Consider the following 18,141-nt stretch of genomic DNA (forward strand, 5'->3'; position numbering starts at 1 on the left):
AACACACACTAACACACACTACACACACACTAACACACACTAACACACACTAACACACACACACACACACACTAACACACACTAACACAACTAACACACACTAACACACACTAACACACACACACACACACAAACACACAAACACACACTAACACACACTAACACACACTACACACACACTAACACACACAACACAACTAACACAACACACACACACTAACACACACTAACACACACTAACACACACTAACACACACTAACACACACTAACACACACACTAACACACACTAACACACTAACACACACTAACACACACTAACACAAGCTAACACACACTAACACACACTAACACAAGCTAACACACACTAACACAAGCTAACACACACTAACACAAGCTAACACACACTAACACAAGCTAACACACACTAACACACACTAACACAAGCTAACACACACTAACACAAGCTAACACACACAAACACACTAACACAAGTTAACACACACAATAACACAAGCTAACACACACTAACACAAGCTAACACACACTAACACACACAAACACAAGCTAACACACACTAGCACACACTAACACACACACTAACACACATTAACACAAGCTAACACAAGCTAACAAACACTAACACAAGCTAACACACACTAACACCAGCTAACACACACTAACACAAGCTAACACACACTAACACAAGCTAACACACACTAACACAAGCTAAAAAACACTAACACAAGCTAACACACACAAACACACTAACACAAGCTAACACACACTAACACACACTAACACACACTAACACAAGCAAACACACTAACACAAGCTAACACACACTAACACACACTAACACACACTAACACAAGCAAACACACACTAACACAAGCTAATACACACAAACACACTAACACAAGCTAACACACACAATAACACAAGCTAACACACACTAAGACAAGTTAACACACACTAGCACACACTAACACACACTAACACACATTAACACAAGCTAACACAAGCTAACAAACACTAACACAAGCTAACACACACTAACACAAGCTAACACACACCAACACACACCAACACAAGCTAACACAAGCTAACACACACTAACACACACTAACACACACTAACACACACAAACACACACAAACACAAGCTAACACACACTAGCACACACAAGCACACACTAACACACATTAACACAAGCTAACACAAGCTAACAAAAACTAACACAAGCTAACACACACTAACACAAGCTAACACACACTAACACAAGCTAACACACACTAACACAAGCTAACAAACACTAACACAAGCTAACACACGCTAACACAAGCTAACACAAGCTAACACGCACTAACACGCACTAACACACACTAACACAAGCTAACACACACTAACACAAGCTAACACACGCTAACACAAGCTAACACGCACTAACACAAGCTAACACACACTAACACAAGCTAACACACACTAACACAAGCTAACACACACTAACACACACTAACACACACTAACACACACTAACACAAGCACACACACTAACACACACTAACACACACAAACACAAGCTAACACACTAACACACACTAACACACTAACACAAGCTAACACACACTAACACAAGCTAACACACACTAATACAAGCTAACACAAGCTAACACACAATAACACACACTAACACAAACTAACACACACTAACACACACTAACACACAGTAACACACAGTAACACAAGCTAACACACACTAACACACACTAACACACGCTAACACACACTAACACACGCTAACACAAGCTAACACACACTAACACAAGCTAACACACACTTACAGAAGCTAACACACTAACACACACTAACATACGCTAACACACACTTACACAAGCTAACACACACTAACACAAGCTAACACACATTAGCACACACTAACACAAGGTAACACACACTAACACAAGCTAACACACACTTACACAAGCTAACACACATTAACAAACACTAACACATGTTAACACACACTAACACAAGCTAACACACACTAACACACGCTACCACAAGCTAACACACACTTACACAAGCTAACACACAATTACACACACTAACACAAGCTAACACACACTAACACACACTAACACACACTAACACAAGCTAACACAAGCTAACACAAGCTAACACACTCTAACACAAGCTAACACAAGCTAACACAAGCTAACACACACAAACACAAGCTAACACACACTAGCACACACTAACACATGTTAACACACACTAACACATGTTAACACACACTAACACATGTTAACACACACTAACACACGCTAACACAAGCTAACACACGCTAACACACACTAACACAAACTAACACAAGGTAACACAAGGTAACACACACGTACACACACTAACACACACTAACACACACTAACACACACTAACACACTAACACACTAACACACACTACACACACAACTAACACACACTAACACACACAAACACACAAACACAAGCTAACACACACTAGCACACACTAACACACACTAGCACACAGCTAACACACACTAACACAAGCTAACACACACTAACACAAGCTAACACACACTAACACAAGCTAACACACACTAACACACACTAACACAAGATAACACACACTAACACACTAACACACACTAACACACACTAACACACACTAACACAAGCTAACACACACAATAACACAAGCTAACACACACTAACACAAGCTAACACACACTAGCACACACTAACACACACACTAACACACATTAACACAAGCTAACACAAGCTAACACACACTAACACAAGCTAACACACACTAACACAAGCTAACACACACTAACACAAGCTAACACACACTAACACAAGCTAACACACACTAACACAAGCTAACACACACTAACACAAACTAACACACACTAACACAAGCTAACACACACAAACACAAGCTAACACACACAAACACACTAACACAAGCTAACACACACTAACACAAGCTAACACACACTAACACAAGCTAATACACACAAATACACTAACACAAGCTAACACACACAATAACACAAGCTAACACACACTAAGACAAGCTAACACATACTAGCACACACTAACACACACTAACACAAGCTAACACAAGCTAACAAACACTAACACAAGCTAACACACACTAACACAAGCTAACACACACTAACACAAGCTAACACACACTAACACACACTAACACACACTAACACACACTAACACACACTAACACACACTAACACACAGTAACACACACTAACACACACTAACACAAGCTAACACACAGCTAACACACACTAACACACACTAACACACACTAACACACACTAACACAAGCTAACACACACTAACACACACTAACACACACTAACACACGCAACACACGCTAACACACACTAACACAAGCTAACACACACTAACACACGCTAACACAAGCTAACACACACTAACACACACAAACACAAGCTAACACACACTAACACACTAACACAAGCTAACACACAATAACACACACTAACACAAACTAACACACACTAACACACAGTAACACAAGCTAACACACACTAACACACACTAACACACGCTAACACACACTAACACACGCTAACACAAGCTAACACACACTAACACAAGCTAACACACACTTACAGAAGCTAACACACTAACACACATTAGCACACACTAACACACACTAACACAAGGTAACACACACTAACACAAGCTAACACACACTAACACAAGCTAACACACACTAACACAAGCTAACACACTAACACACACTAGCACACACTAACACACATTAACACACATTAACACAAGCTAACACACAAGCTAACACACACTAACACAAGCTAAAACACACTAACACAAGATAACACACACTAACACAAACTAACACAAACTAACACACACTAACACAAACTAACACCAGCTAACACACACTAACACATGTTAACTCAGACTAGCACAACCTATCACAAACTAACACAAGCTAACACACACTAACACAAGCTAACACACAGTAAAACAGGCTAACACACACTAACAAACACTAACACAAGCTAACACACAATAACACAAGCCCCCCCCTCCACACACACATTAACACAAGCTGAAACACACTAACACAAGCTTGCACACACTAACACAAGCTTGCACAGACTTACACACACTAACACATGTTAACACACACTAACACACATTAACACAAGATAACACACAATAACACACACTTACACACACAAACACAAGCTAACACACACTAACACGTTAACACACACTAACACAAGCTAACACAAGCTAACACACGCTAACACAAGCTAACACACACTTACACAAGCTAACACACAATAACACACACTAACACAAGCTAACACACGCTAACACACACTAACACACACTAACACAAGCTAACACAAGCTAACACAAGCTAACACAAGCTAACACACACTAACATACATTAACACAAGCTAACACACAATAACACAAGCTAACACACAATAACACAAGCTAACACACACTAACACAAGCTAACACACTAACACAAGCTAACACACACTAACACAAGCTAACACACACTAACACACGTTAACACACACTAACACACACTAACACACGCTAACACAAGCTAACACACACTAACACACACTAACACACACTAACACACACTAACACACACTAACACACACTAACATACATTAACACAAGCTAACACACACTAACACAAGCTAACACATGTTAACACATGTTAACACACACTTACACAAGCTAACACGAAATAACACACACTAACACACACTAACACAAGCTAACACAAGCTAACACACAGCTAACACACAGCTAACACAAGCTAACACACATTAACACAAGCTAACACACACAAACACAAGCTAACACACACTAGCACGCAGCTAACACACGCTAGCACGCACTAACACATGTTAACACACACTAACACATGTTAACACACACTAACACATGTTAACACACACTAACACACGCTAACACAAGCTAACACAAGGTAACACAAGGTAACACACAATAACACACACGTACACACGCTAACACACACTAACACACACTAACACACATTAACACACTAACACACACTAACACACACTAACACAAGCTAACACACACTAACACAAGCTAACACACGCTAACACACACTAACACACGCTAACACACACTAACACACACTAACACACACTAACACACACTAACACACACTAACACACGCTAACACACGCTAACACACACTTACACAAGCTAACACACTAACACACACTAACACAAGCTAACACACACTAACACACACTAACACACGCTAACACAAGCTAACCCACACTAACACAAGCTAACACACATTAACACAAGCTAACACACACAAACACAAGCTAACACACACTAACACACACTAACACATGTTAACACACATTAACACAAGCTAACACACTAACACAAGCTAACACACACTAACACAAGCTAACACACGCTAACACACAGCTAACACAAGCTAACACACACTAACACACACTAACACACACTAACACAAGCTAACATACACTAACACACACTAACACAAGCTAACATTTACATTTAGATTTAAGTCATTTTGCAGACGCTCTTATCCAGAGCGAATTACAAATTGGTGCATTCACCTTATAATATCCAGTGGAACAACCACCTTACAATAGTGCATCTAAATCGTTTAAGGGGTATTCCTTAAAGAGGTGGGGTTTCAGGTGTCTCCGGAAGGTGGTGATTGACTCCGCTGTCCTGGCGTCGTGAGGGAGCTTGTTCCACCATTGGGGTGCCAGAGCAGCGAACAGTTTTGACTGGGCTGAGCGGGAACTGTGCTTCCTCAGAGGTAGGGAGGCGAGCAGGCCAGAGGTGGATGAATGCAGTGCCCTTGTTTGGGTGTAGGGCCTGATCAGAGCCTGAAGGTACGGAGGTGCCGTTCCCCTCACAGCTCCGTAGGCAAGCACCATGGTCTTGTAGCGGATGCGAGCTTCGACTGGAAGCCAGTGGAGAGAGCGGAGGAGCGGAGTGACGTGAGAGAACTTGGGAAGGTTGAACACCAGACGGGCTGCGGCGTTCTGGATGAGTTGTAGGGGTTTAATGGCACAGGCAGGGAGCCCAGCCAACAACGAGTTGCAGTAATCCAGACGGGAGATGACAAGTGCCTGGATTAGGACCTGCGCCGCTTCCTGTGTGAGGCAGGGTCGTACTCTGCGAATCTTGTAGAGCATGAACCTACAGGATCGGGTCACCGCCTTGATGTTAGTGGAGAACGACAGGGTGTTGTCCAGGGTCACGCCGAGGCTCTTAGCACTCTGGGAGGAGGACACAAGGGAGTTGTCAACCGTGATGGCGAGATCATGGAACGGGCAGTCCTTCCCCGGGAGGAAGAGCAGCTCCGTCTTGCCGAGGTTCAGCTTGAGGTGGTGATCCGTCATCCACACTGATATGTCTGCCAGACATGCAGAGATGCGATTCGCCACCTGGTTGTCAGAAGGGGGAAAGGAGAAGATTAATTGTGTGTCGTCTGCATAGCAATGATATGAGAGACCATGTGAGGATATGACAGAGCCAAGTGACTTGGTGTATAGCGAGAATAGGAGAGGGCCTAGAACAGAGCCGTTGGGGACACCAGTGGTGAGAGCACGTGGTGCGGAGACAGATTCTCGCCACGCCACCTGGTAGGAGCGACCTGTCAGGTAGGACGCAATCCAAGCGTGGGCCGCGCCGGAGATGCCCAGCTCGGAGAGGGTGGAGAGGAGGATCTGATGGTTCACAGTATCAAAGGCAGCAGATAGGTCTAGAAGGATGAGAGCAGAGGAGAGAGAGTTAGCTTTAGCAGTGCGGAGAGCCTCCGTGACACAGAGAAGAGCAGTCTCAGTTGAATGCCCAGTCTTGAAACCTGACTGATTAGGATCAAGAAGGTCATTCTGAGAGAGATAGCAAGAGAGCTGGCCAAGGACGGCACGTTCAAGAGTTTTGGAGAGAAAGGAAAGAAGGGATACTGGTCTGTAGTTGTTGACATCGGAGGGATCGAGTGTAGGTTTTTTCAGAAGGGGTGCAACTCTCGCTCTCTTGAAGACGGAAGGGACGTAGCCAGCGGTCAAGGATGAGTTGATGAGCGAGGTGAGGTAGGGGAGAAGGTCTCCGGAAATGGTCTGGAGAAGAGAGGAGGGGATAGGTTCAAGTGGGCAGGTTGTTGGGCGGCCGGCCGTCACAAGACGCGAGATTTCATCTGGAGAGAGAGGGGAGAAAGAGGTCAAAGCACAGGGTAGGGCAGTGTGAGCAGGACCAGCGGTGTCGTTTGACTTAGCAAACGAGGATCGGATGTCGTCAACCTTCTTTTCAAAATGGTTCACGAAGTCATCCGCAGAGAGGGAGGAGGGGGGGGGAGGAGGATTCAGGAGGGAGGAGAAGGTAGCAAAGAGCTTCCTAGGGTTAGAGGCAGATGCTTGGAGTTTTGAGTGGTAGAAAGTGGCTTTAGCAGCAGAGACAGAAGAGGAAAATGTAGAGAGGAGGGAGTGAAAGGATGCCAGGTCCGCAGGGAGGCGAGTTTTCCTCCATTTCCGCTCGGCTGCCCGGAGCCCTGTTCTGTGAGCTCGCAGTGAGTCGTCGAGCCACGGAGCAGGAGGGGAGGACCGAGCCGGCCTGGAGGATAGGGGACAGAGGAAATCAAAGGATGCAGAGAGGGAGGAGAGGAGGGTTGAGGAGGCAGAATCAGGAGATTGGTTGGAGAAGGTTTGAGCAGAGGGAAGAGATGATAGGATGGAAGAGGAGAGAGTAGCGGGAGAGAGAGAGCCAAGGTTGGGACGGCGCAATACCATCCGAGTAGGGGCAGAGTGAGAAGTGTTGGATGAGAGCGAGAGGGAAAAGGATACAAGGTAGTGGTCGGAGACTTGGAGGGGAGTTGCAATGAGATTAGTGGAAGAACAGCATCTAGTAAAGATGAGGTCAAGCGTATTGCCTGCCTTGTGAGTAGGGGGGGAAGGTGAGAGGGTGAGGTCAAAAGAGGGGAGGTTAAAGTCACCCAGAACTGTGAGAGGTGAGCCATCCTCAGGAAAGGAACTTATCAAGGCGTCAAGCTCATTGATGAACTCTCCAAGGGAACCTGGAGGGCGATAAATGATAAGGATGTTAAGCTTGAAAGGGCTGGTAACTGTGACAGCATGGAATTCAAATGAGGAGATAGACAGATGGGTCAGGGGAGAAAGAGAGAATGTCCACTTGGGAGAGATGAGGATTCCAGTGCCACCACCCCGCTGGCTCGATGCTCTAGGGGTATGCGAGAACACGTAGGCAGACGAGGAGAGAGCAGTAGGAGTAGCAGTGTTATCTGTGGTAATCCATGTTTCCGTCAGCGCCAGGAAGTCTAGGGACTGGAGGGTAGCATACGCTGAGATGAGCTCAGCCTTGTTGACCGCAGACCGGCAGTTCCAGAGGCTGCCGGAGACCTGGAACTCCACGTGGGTCGTGCGCGCTGGGACCACCAGGTTAGAGTGGCAGTGGCCACGCAGTGTGGAGCGTTTGTATGGCCTGTGCAGAGGGGAGAGAACAGGGATAGACAGACACATAGTAGACAAGCTACAGAAGAGGCTACGCTAATGCACACTAACACAAGCTAACACACAATATCACAAGCTAACACACAATAACACACACTAACACACACTAACACAAGCTAACACGCAATAACACAAGCTAACACGCAATAACACAAGCTTACACGCACTAACACACACTAACACACACTAACACAAGCTAACACACGCTAACACAAACTAACACAAGCTAACACACACTAACACAAGCTAACACAAGCTAACACACACTCACACAAGCTAACACATGTTAACTCAGACTAGCACAACCAAACACAAACTAACACAAGCTAACACACACTAACACAAGCTAACACACAGTAAAACAGGCTAACACACACTAACACACACTAACACAAGCTAACACACAATAACACAAGCTAACACACATTAACACAAGCTGACACACACTAACACAAGCTTGCACACACTTACACACACTAACACATGTTAACACACACTAACACACATTAACACAAGGTAACACACAATAACACACACTTACACACACAAACACAAGCTAACACACATTAACACATGATTCCACACACTAACACAAGCTAACACACACTAACACACACTACACACACTACACACGTTAACACACACTAACACACGCTAACACAAGCTAACACACGCTAACACAAGCTAACACACACTTACACAAGCTAACACACACTTACACAAGCTAACACACAATAACACACACTAACACACACTAACACACACTAACACAAGCTAACACACACTAACACACACTAACACAAGCTAACACAAGCTAACACACGCTAACACAAGCTAACACAAGCTAACACACACTAACACACACTAACACACACTAACATACATTAACACAAGCTAACACACACTAACACAAGCTAACACATGTTAACACATGTTAACACACACTTACACAAGCTAACACGAAATAACACACACTAACACACACTAACACAAGCTAACACACACTAACACACACTAACACACGCTAACACACGCTAACACACACTAACACAAGCTAACACACATTAACACACATTAACACACATTAACACAAGCTAACACACACTAACACAAGCTAACACACTAACACAAGCTAACACACACTAACACAAGTTAACACACACTTACACAAGCTAACACACACTAACACACACTTACACATGTTACACACACTAACACAAGCTAACACACACTAACACAAGCTAACACACACTAACACAAGCTAACACACACTAACACACACTAACACATGCTAACACACACTAACACAAGCTAACACAAGCTAACACACACTAACACAAGCTAACACACACTAACACAACTTAACACACACTAACACACCAACACAAGCTAACACACGCTAACACAAGCTAACACACACTAACACACACCAACACACACCAACACAAGCTAACACACACTAACACACACTAACACAAGCTAACACTCACTAACACTCACTAACACTCACTAACACTCAATAACACAACCTAACAAACACTAACACAACCTAACACACACTAACACACACTAACACACACTAACACAACCTAACACACACTAACACACACCAACACAAGCTAACACACACTAACACACACTAACACACACTAACACACACCAACACAAGCTAACACACACTAACACACACTAGCACAAGCTAACACACACTTACACATGTTACACACACTAACACATGTTACACACACTAACACACAATAACACACACTAACACATATTAACACAAGCTAACACACACTAACATAAGCTAACACTAACACACACTAACACATGTTAACAGACACTAACACAAGCTAACACACACTAACACAAGCTAACACACACTAACACAAGCTAACACACACTAACACACACTAACACACACTAACACAAGCTAACACACACTAACACAAGCTAACACACACTAACACACGCTAACACACGCTAACACACACTAACACAAGCTAACACACACTTACACAAGCTAACACACTAACACACACTAACACACTAACACAACTGCTAACACACGCTAACACACGCTAACACACGCTAACACAAGCTAACACACGCTAACACACACTAACACACACTAACACAAGCTAACACACACTAACACAAGCTAACACAAGCTAACACACACTAACACATGTTAACAGACACTAACACAAGCTAACACAGAAAAGCACAAGCTAACACACACTAACACAAGCTAACACACACTAACACAAGCTAACACACACTAACACAAGCTAACACAAGCTAACACACACTAACACAAGCTAACACCCACTAACACAAGCTAACACACTCTAACATAAGCTAACACACACACTAACACACACTAACATACATTAACACAAGCTAACATTCACTAACACAAGCTAACACATGTTAACACATGTTAACACACACTTACACAAGCTAACACGAAATAACACACACTAACACACACTAACACAAGCTAACACACACTAACACACACTAACACACGCTAACACACGCTAACACACACTAACACAAGCTAACACACACTAACACAAGCTAACACACATTAACACACATTAACACACAATAACACAAGCTAACACACAATAACACACACTAACATAAGCTAACACACACTAACACATGTTAACACACACTAACACATGTTAACACACACTAACACATGTTAACACACATTAACACACATTAACACAAGCTAACACACACTAACACAAGCTAACACACACTAACACAAGCTAACACACACTAACACAAGTTAACACACACTTACACAAGCTAACACACACTAACACACACTTACACATGTTACACACACTAACAAAAGCTAACACACACTAACACAAGCTAACACACACTAACACAAGCTAACACACACTAACACACACTAACACATGCTAACACACACTAACACAAGCTAACACAAGCTAACACACACTAACACAAGCTAACACACACTAACACACACTAACACACACTAACACACACCAACACAAGCTAACACACGCTAACACAAGCTAACACACACTAACACACACCAACACACACCAACACAAGCTAACACACACTAACACACACTAACACAAGCTAACACTCACTAACACTCACTAACACTCACTAACACAACCTAACAAACACTAACACAACCTAACACACACTAACACACTCTAACACACACTAACACAACCTAACACACACTAACACACACCAACACAAGCTAACACACACTAACACACACTAACACACACTAACACACACCAACACAAGCTAACACACACTAACACACACTAGCACAAGCTAACACACACTTACACATGTTACACACACTAACACACAATAACACACACTAACACATATTAACACAAGCTAACACACACTAACATAAGCTAACACTAACACACACTAACACATGTTAACAGACACTAACACAAGCTAACACACACTAACACAAGCTAACACACACTAACACAAGCTAACACACACTAACACACACTAACACACACTAACACAAGCTAACACACACTAACACAAGCTAACACACACTAACACACGCTAACACACGCTAACACACACTAACACAAGCTAACACACACTTACACAAGCTAACACACTAACACACACTAACACACTAACACAATCTAACACACGCTAACACACGCTAACACACGCTAACACACGCTAACACAAGCTAACACACGCTAACACACACTAACACACACTAACACAAGCTAACACACACTAACACAAGCTAACACAAGCTAACACACACTAACACATGTTAACAGACACTAACACAAGCTAACACAGAAAAGCACAAGCTAACACACACTAACACAAGCTAACACACACTAACACAAGCTAACACACACTAACACAAGCTAACACAAGCTAACACACACTAACACAAGCTAACACCCACTAACACAAGCTAACACACTCTAACATAAGCTAACACACACACTAACACACACTAACATACATTAACACAAGCTAACATTCACTAACACAAGCTAACACATGTTAACACATGTTAACACACACTTACACAAGCTAACACGAAATAACACACACTAACACACACTAACACAAGCTAACACACACTAACACACACTAACACACGCTAACACACGCTAACACACACTAACACAAGCTAACACACACTAACACAAGCTAACACACATTAACACACAATAACACAAGCTAACACACAATAACACACACTAACATAAGCTAACACACACTAACACATGTTAACACACACTAACACATGTTAACACACACTAACACATGTTAACACACATTAACACACATTAACACAAGCTAACACACACTAACACAAGCTAACACACACTAACACAAGCTAACACACACTAACACAAGTTAACACACACTTACACAAGCTAACACACACTAACACACACTTACACATGTTACACACACTAACAAAAGCTAACACACACTAACACAAGCTAACACACACTAACACAAGCTAACACACACTAACACACACTAACACATGCTAACACACACTAACACAAGCTAACACAAGCTAACACACACTAACACAAGCTAACACACACTAACACACACTAACACACACTAACACACACCAACACAAGCTAACACACGCTAACACAAGCTAACACACACTAACACACACCAACACACACCAACACAAGCTAACACACACTAACACACACTAACACAAGCTAACACTCACTAACACTCACTAACACTCACTAACACAACCTAACAAACACTAACACAACCTAACACACACTAACACACTCTAACACACACTAACACAACCTAACACACACTAACACACACCAACACAAGCTAACACACACTAACACACACTAACACACACTAACACACACCAACACAAGCTAACACACACTAACACACACTAGCACAAGCTAACACACACTTACACATGTTACACACACTAACACACAATAACACACACTAACACATATTAACACAAGCTAACACACACTAACATAAGCTAACACTAACACACACTAACACATGTTAACAGACACTAACACAAGCTAACACACATTAACACAAGCTAACACAGAAAAGCACAAGCTAACACACACTAATACAAGCTAACACACACTAACACACACTAACACAAGATAACACACACTAACACACTCACAAATACCACACACCAACACAAGCTAACACACACTAACACAAGCTAACACACACTAACACAAGCTAACACACACACAAATACCACACACTAATACAAGCTAACACACACTAACACAAGCTAACACAAGCTAACACAAGCTAACACACACTAATGCAAGCTAACACACACTAATACAAGCTAACACAAGCTAACACAAGCTAACACACACTAACACACACACTAACACAAGCTAACACACATTAACACAAGCTAACACACATTAACACAAGCTAACACAGAAAAGCACAAGCTAACACACACTAACACAAGCTAACACACACTAACACAAGCTAACACACACTAATACAAGCTAACACACACTAATACAAGCTAACACAAGCTAACACAAGCTAACACACACTAACACAAGCTAACACACACACTAACACAAGCTAACACACACTAATACAAGCTAACACAAGCTAACACAAGCTAACACACACTAACACAATCTAACACAAGCTAACACACACTAACACAAGCTAACACACACTAATACAAGCTAACACACACTAATACAAGCTAACACAAGCTAACACAAGCTAACACACACTAACACAAGCTAACACACACACTAACACAAGCTAACACACACTAATACAAGCTAACACACACTAACACAAGCTAACACACACACTAACACAAGCTAACACACACGACCACACAAGCTAACACACTCTAACACACAGTAGGGAATAAGGTACCATTTGAAACACAGGCAGTGTTCCTCCTCAGTGACTTGTTCTCTCCCTCTGGTTAATGTAATGTGTTTTGCAGGCTAATTAACTTTGACATGTACAGATGTAAGATCTTAATTTGATCAACATGGTGCAGGAGAACTTTCAAAGTTAAAACGCGTATTGTATTTGAGGTTTAAAAAGGCTCCTAGAGTTTGTAAAAATTTTAATTTTAAATTTCAGACTTGATTTTCCCTTAAGAAAAATGTTTCAACCCTTACAAAAATGTCCATTAATTATAATACACATAATAATTCACATTTTCTGTTGCTGGATGATTTTTTTTCTGCTGTAGGAAACTGGCTCAAATTAAGATCCTACATCTGTAGTGAGGGAAAGATGACACAAGTGAAACCGTGAAGGTTTAACGGTTAAAGGTGTGTGTAAAAAAAACATGTCGATGTTTCGGTGTGGACATCCTACATATTTCACATGAAAATAACCAGCTTTCTATGGCTTGTTTTAAAAACAGCGATATTTTGTGGATGATTTCATTTTCAAATAACCGAAAGTGAGAGGTTATAATTGAATAAAGGGAAAAGGCCATTCTTGAACACGGGGTGAAACATTCTTACTAATTTGCTAGAGAACCAGTTCGGATGTCAGTATAGTTTTTGTATGACTGAAGCCTTTAGTGAGGATCTGATTTAATATTTAATCATTTCTGCCCTCTGAATTCATATTCACTATATAAATAGGCCATTTAATTTTGTCTTGCTTACCGTTCCAAATAAAGTGGAATATTTTGTGCTCATATAATTAAAAAAACAAGTCGTTAGCTGTATGGTTAAGGTTTATTTACTTATAGCAGTTTGAAGACTACTCTCTCACTCCACCGGCTCTTTGCAATTCTTACAACCCCACTGCTCTTACATTGTGGAAGCTCCCTCCCTCAATCTGTCTCCCTCGATCTCTCTCTTCCTCGCTCTCTTTCTATCCCTCGCTCTCTCTCTATCCCTCTCTCTCTCTCATCCTCGCTCTCTCTCTATCCCTCTCTCTCTCTCTCTTCCTCGCTCACTCTCTATCCCTCGCTCTCTCTCTCTTCCTCATTCTCTCTCTCATCCTCGCTCTCTCTCTATCCCTCGCTCTCTTTCTCTTCCTCACTCACTCTCTATCCCTCTCTCTCTCTCATCCTCCCTCTCTCTCTCATCCTCGCTCTCTCTATCCCTCGCTCTCTCTCTCTTCCTTGCTCACTCTCTATCCCTCGATCTCTCTCTCTTCCTCGCTCTCTCTCTATCCCTCTCTCTCTCTCATCCTCGCTCTCTCTCTATCCCTCGATCTCTCTCTCTTCCTCGCTCTCTATCCCTCACTCTCTCTCTTCCTCGCTCTCTCTCTATCCCTCGATCTCTCTCTCTTCCTCACTCTCTCTATCCCTCGCTCTCTCTCTTTCTCGCTCACTCTATCCCTCGCTCTCTCTCTCTCTCTCATCCTCGCTGTCTCTCTATCCCTCGCTCTCTCTCTATCCCTCGCTCTCTCTCTTCCTTACTCTCTCTTCCTTGCTCTCTATCCCTCGCTCTCTCATCCTCGCTCTCTCTCTTCCTCGCCCTCTCTCTATCCCTCACTCTCTCTCTATCCCTCGCTCTCTCTCTTCCTCGCTCTCTCTAGCCTCTCTTTCTATCCCTGACACATCTCTATTCCTCTGTCTTTCTCTGTCTCCCTCTCTATCACTCATTCTCACTCCCTTCTTCCCTCTCTCTCTCTCTCTCTCTCTTTCCATCCCTCTGTCTCTCTCCCTGTCCCCCCCCCTCTCCCTCGATCTGTAACTCTCTCTCTCTCTGTCTCTCTTTTTATCACTCTGTCTCTCTCCCTGTCCCTGCCCCCCCCCCCCCCCCCCCCCCCTCCCTCTGTCTCAATTCAATTCAATTCAAAGGGCTTTATTGGCATGGGAAACATATGTTTACATTGCCAAAGCAGGTGAAATAGACAAGAAACAATCATAAACGAAGAGTAAACTTAACACTTACAAGTTTTAAAGGAATAGTGTTTGGTCTTCACTGTTTGACCTTTTCTTGTGGCAATAGGTCACAAATCTTGCTGCTGTGATTGCACACTGTGGTATTTCACACAATAGATATGGGAGTTTATCAAAATAGGATTGGTTTTGAAATTCTTTGTGGATCTGTGTAATCTGAGGGAAATATGTTTCTAATATGGTCATACATTTGGCAGGAGGTTAGGAAGTGAAGCTCAGTTTCCACCTCATTTTGTGGGCCGTGTGCACATAGCCTGTCTTCTCTTGAGAGCCAGGTCTGCCTACGGTGGCCTTTTTCAATAGCAAGGCTATGCTCACGGAGTTTGTACATAGCCAAAGATTTCCTTAAGTTTAGGTCATTCACAGTGGTCAGGTATTCTGCCACTATGTACTCTCTGTTTAGGGCCAAACAGCATTCTAGTTTGCGCTGTTTTTTTGTTAATTACTTGACGCATTGGAAAGAATTATCTTTTTGTTTTCTCAAGATTTGGTTGGGTCTAATTGTGTTGCTGTCCTGGGGCTCTGTGGGGTGTGTTTGTGAACAGAGCCCCAGAACCAGCTTGCTTAGGGGGCTCTTCTCCACGTTCATCTCTCTGTAGGTGATGGCTTTGTTATGGAAGGTTTGGGAATCGCTTCCTTTATAGGTGGTTATAGAATTGAATGGCTCTTTTCTGGAATTTGATAATTAGTGGGTATCAGCCTAATTCTGCTCTGCATTATTTGGTGTTCTACGTTGTACACGGAGGATATTTTTGATGAATTCTGCATGCAGTCTCAATTTGGTGTTTGTCCCATTTTGTGAATTCTTGGTTGGTGAGCAGACCCCAGACCTCACAACCATAAAGGGCAATGGGTTCTATAACTGATTCAAGTAGTTTTTTGCGATATCCTAATTGGGATGTCGAATTTTATGTTCCTTTTGATGGCATAGAAGGCCCTTCTTGCCTTGTCTCTCAGATTGTTCACAGCTTTGTGGAAGTTACCTGTGGCGCTGATGTTTAGGCCAAGGTATGTATAGTTTTTTGTGAGCTCTAGGGCAACGGTGTCTAGATGGAATTTGTATTTGTGGTCCTGGCGGCTGGACCTTTTTTGGAACACCATTATTTTGGTCTTACTGAGATTTACTGTCAGGGCCCAGGTCTGACAGAATCTGTGCAGAAGATCTAGGTGCTGCTGTAGGCCCTCCTTGGTTGGGGACAGAAGCACCAGATCATCAGTAAACAGTAGACATTTGACTTCAGATTCTAGTAGGGTGAGGCCGGGTGCTGCAGACTGTTCTAGTGCCTTCGCCAATTCATTGATATATATGTTGAAGAGGGTGGGGCTTAAGCTGCATCCCTGTCAATCCCCACGGCCCTGTGGGAAGAAATGTGTTTAGTTTTTGCCAATTTCAACCGCACACTTGTTGTTTGTGTACATAGATTTTATAATGTCGTATGTTTTTCCCCCAACACCACTTTCCATCGATTTGTATAGCAGACCCTCATACCAAATTTTGTCAAATGCTTTTTTTGAAATCAACAAAGCATGAGAAGACTTTGGTTTGGTTTGTTTGTTTGTC

At 42.7% G+C, this 18,141-nt stretch overlaps 1 protein-coding gene across 1 annotated transcript in view; it reads right to left on the reverse strand.

Annotated features, from left to right (window-relative positions):
- The window catches only part of LOC145862656 (uncharacterized), a 37,320-nt gene extending 31,320 nt beyond the window's left edge, over positions 1–6,000 (reverse strand). The window contains exon 1 of the mRNA XM_082967731.1: positions 5,699–6,000. The gene's annotated coding sequence lies outside the window, so the exon portion shown is untranslated. The remainder of the gene's footprint in view (positions 1–5,698) is intronic.
- Positions 6,001–18,141: the final 12,141 nt, after the last annotated feature.

The sequence above is a fragment of the Salmo salar genome, chromosome 22 (assembly GCF_965601325.2).
Source record: "Salmo salar chromosome 22, fSalSal1, whole genome shotgun sequence".
NCBI classification, from domain to species: domain Eukaryota; kingdom Metazoa; phylum Chordata; class Actinopteri; order Salmoniformes; family Salmonidae; genus Salmo; species Salmo salar.